The sequence below is a fragment of the Odocoileus virginianus genome, chromosome 27 (assembly GCF_023699985.2).
Source record: "Odocoileus virginianus isolate 20LAN1187 ecotype Illinois chromosome 27, Ovbor_1.2, whole genome shotgun sequence".
Taxonomy (NCBI): Eukaryota; Metazoa; Chordata; class Mammalia; order Artiodactyla; family Cervidae; genus Odocoileus; species Odocoileus virginianus.
In genome coordinates this window covers 21129814-21133854 of record NC_069700.1, presented here as the reverse complement: position 1 = coordinate 21133854, position 4041 = coordinate 21129814, and the positions used below count along the sequence as shown (strand labels likewise).

General features: G+C 38.0%; 1 non-coding gene across 1 annotated transcript; it reads left to right on the top strand.

Moving 5' to 3' along the window:
- The first annotated feature begins 1205 nt into the window (after positions 1–1205).
- Positions 1206–1277, top strand: TRNAC-ACA (transfer RNA cysteine (anticodon ACA)). The gene has a single exon. It is a non-coding gene; the product is annotated as a tRNA-Cys (tRNA).
- Positions 1278–4041: the final 2764 nt, after the last annotated feature.

Sequence of the window (4041 nt, the reverse complement as noted above, 5' to 3'; positions counted from 1 at the left end):
CCCAGCAAACAGTGAAGAAAGCATACAAATTAAAACAAAACAAATTTGGGCTAGGGTCTAGAATACATTGTTGCAAAATGTCACCCACGTAGGAGGACAGTTGTTTTTGTTCAGTGACTAAGTTGTGTCTGAGTCTTTGTGACCCCACCGACTGCAGCATGCCAGGCTTCCCTGTCCTTCACTATCTCCTGGAGCTTGCTCAGACTCATTTCCATCAAGTCAGTGATGCCATCCAACCATCTCATCCTCTGTCACCCGCTTCTCCTCCTGCCTTTAATCTTTTCCAGCATCAAGGTCTTTTCCAATGAGTCAGTTATTTGCATCAGGTGGCCAGCTTATGCATCAGTCCTTCCAATGAATATTCAGGACTGATTCCTTTAGGATGGACTGGTTGGATCTCCTTGCCGTCCAAGGGACTCTCAAGAGTCTTCTCCAACACCACAGTTCAAAAGCATCAATTCTTCAGCACTCAGCTTTCTTTATGGTCCAACTCTCACATCCATACATGACAAAATGTGGTTCACTGGAGAAGGGAATGGCAAACTACTTCAGTATTCTTGCCTTGAGAACCCCATGAACAGTATGAAAAGTCATGTTAACAGGGGTATATAAATTTTTCATGTAACCTACATTAGGGAGATTGGGGGAAATTTACCTTGAAACTTTGCTTAACTGATATTCTGGGCTGAACCCATATTTTTCTCTTTCTCATAGTCTCCCACTTCTTGATTTACTCCTGAATTTTGTAGGAATACATCCAAGTATTCCAAATAAGTATCTACCTAAAACAGGGTATGTGGGAAGTAAATTTTCTCTTTCAAGCCATAAAATGTCTATATTCTTTCCTCATACTTATAAATGATTTGATACAGCATTTGTGTGACATTGGGCTTTCCTGGTGACTCAGATGGTAAAGAGTCCCAGCAGTGTGGGTAAACCCAAGTTCAATCCCTGGGTCAGGAAGATCCCCTGGAGGAGGAAATGGCAACCCACTCCAGTATCCTTGCCTGGAAAATCCCATGGGCAGAGGAGCCTGGCAGGCTACAGTCCATGGGGTCGCAGAGAGTTGGACACAACAGAGTGACTTCACTTTTCTTTTGTGTGATATTAGACTTTAAAGTTCTGACCCTTTCAAGTCAGAAAATATCTATATTCGTCCCTCATACTTGTAAATGATTTGATACAGCATTTTGTGATATTGGGCTTCCCTGGTAGCTCAGACGGTAAAGCGTCTGCCTACAATGCAGGAGACCCAGGTTCAATCCCTGGGTCGGGAAGATTCCCCTGGAGAAGGAAATAGCAACCCACTCCAGTATTCATGCCTGGAAAATCCCATGGACCGAGGAGCCTGGGGGGCTACAGTCCATGGCGTCGCAAAGAGTCAGACACGACTGAGCGACTTCACTTCAGACTTCAAAATTAAAGATACTTTTTCCTTAGAACTTGGAAAGTTTCATTTGATTAACTTTTGGCTTCTCAGCTTATTTCAGAGAATCTGTACTTGGTGACACAGATGGTAAGGAATCTGCCTGCAATGTGAGACACCTGGGTTTGATCCCTGGGTCGGGAAATCCCTTGGAAAAGGAAATGGCTACCCACTCCAGTACTCTTGCCTGGAGAATTCCATGGACAGAGGAGCCTGGTGGGCTACAGTCCATGGGGTCACAAAGAGTCCGACACGACTGAGTGACTAACACTTTCTTTCTTTCATGTGAGTGAAGTCGTTCAGCCGTGTCCAACTCTCTGCGACCCCATGGACCGTAGGCCACCAGGCTCCTCTGTCCATGGGATTTTCCAGGCAAGGGTACTAGAGTAGGTTGCCATTTCCTTCTCCAGAGGATCTTCCCAACCCAGGGATCAAACCTGGGTCTCCCACATTGCAGGCAGACACTTTACCGTCAGAGCCACTGTGTGATTTATGTTGCTTTATAGATAACATATTTCAATTTTATTTTGGGTGTGTGTACCTGTAACTCTTTACTAGCTGCAAGTGGCTACCTCATTGGACATCCCAGATCTACAGTCTCATTACCTTCAGGTCTGGGAAAATTTCTTCTGTCATTTCTTTGATAATTTCTTTCCCTCTATTTCTCTATTCTCTCTGTTGAGAATTCTTATTTTTCAGATTTTGAACTTTAAAGAATAAATGTCTCTTTTAGTTCTCCTATTTCCTGTCTCACTGTCTTGTTCTACTTACTAATAATTTTTTTTCTACCTTATATTACCACTTTTCTGCTGAATTTTTTTACTGAAATACAGTTTCTTTACCATAATATATTAGTTTCAGATTTGCAACATGGTGATTCAGTATTTTTATGGATTATATGTCATTAAAATTATTACAGGATAATAGCTATGATTCCTTTTGTTAGACAGTATATCCATGTTGCTCATGTATTTTATGCAGAGTAATTTAAAGCTCTTAATCCCATACCCCTATCTTGCTCCTCCTTTCAAGAATGGTTCTTTGAAATTTTTTCCTTGTCAGAACTTTTGGTCTTTTTATTAATAAAAGGTTTATTCAACACTTTTACAAATGTCTTTTATTACAACTTCAGCCAGTATGTCTGGCTGCTCTAATATCTTAGTTCCCCACCATCAGTTCCCCTTCTCTCTTTCATACTGAAGAATTCCTTCATTTGTTCGATAATCCTTCATGATAATTACAAGATACTCAGCATCTGATTAGGTTTTTGTTCCTGAATTATTGACTTTTGCATTTGGTTTTATGATCATCAGAATGCCCACCAACTACCTAGGAGAGCATAAATATAGAGAAAGTGAAGTTCTTTTCTTTGAGGTCATGTGCTTTCTCCACAGAAGAAACCTCCAGTCTTCCGCCTGTAATGTTTGAAGACTGGAGGGAGTAGGCATATGACTTTATTATAATATATTTTGGATGAAGGGGGGCTGTGAGTCAGCTATCCATATATAAATTTTCAACAAGTCCTCCTGTTTTGATCCACATTTCTCACCTTGCACTCTGGTTTCTCCTAGATCTAAGCCTCCGGAAGATTCTAAGAGACAAATGGTCTCCCCTGTCCCTGTTCTCCTTTATGAATATCAAAGCTGTGCCTTTCTTTGCCCTACTACATGAATTACCATGCTTCCATCTGCTTTTCATCTTCCAGAGTTGTTGAAACCTCTTAATGCCTGAAGCACACTCTCTTGTTCTTCAACTTTTATCTACTATTATCTGTTTTTATCTACTATTCTCTAGTTCTATGAATTAATATGTGTTTGTTCATTTTACAGAATTTCAGAGGGATTTCTAAAGGAGAGGAGATAAACATGTTCCATGTATCATCTTCAAACAGAAATCTCTGGTTTTCCTTTACAGATTTGCATTTTAGAACTAATTATTACTAATTTTCTGGATCGCTATTGGTCAACAATCACCTAACTCAGATTCTGTAGGCACATTCTTAAAAACCATGGTTTGGAACTACCATGCTTTTAGGTGCTAAGAATATCCGTTTTTTAACAAACACTCCCACATTTATTCTAATGAAGTGATTCTTGAATACAACAAGGAAAATCACTCTAGATAAACCAAGGTTTGACAAAAGATTATTTAGAAATGCCTATATCACTACTTGTAATTTGTGTTGTGGATTTATCAAGAAAGTATGAGGTATATTAATATTTATCAATGTAGTAATATTATCAATATTATCTATCAATTCTACTTAAAATACTAGAACATAGCTTCAAATATTTTTCTGCCATGTAATTTAAAACATGTGATTTCATTATGCTTTATGTAGTTATCTTTATCATACATTTTAGCATTAAAGTGAATGGAGTTTTCTTCTGCTCTGTCTTATGCTTTTAACTTGAACTCAACTTATAGAGATATTAATAATTGGATTACTAATTCTTTATGTTTGAATTTTTAATTTATTTTTCCTTTCATTATCTTTTATTTTATTTAATTGAAACAATATAATATTTGAAGTTTTAAGTTAAGTATGTATGTGAAAAAACTAATGGCAACTTTATTATTATTATTAATTCTTAACTGAATTTCTGCATTTCTTA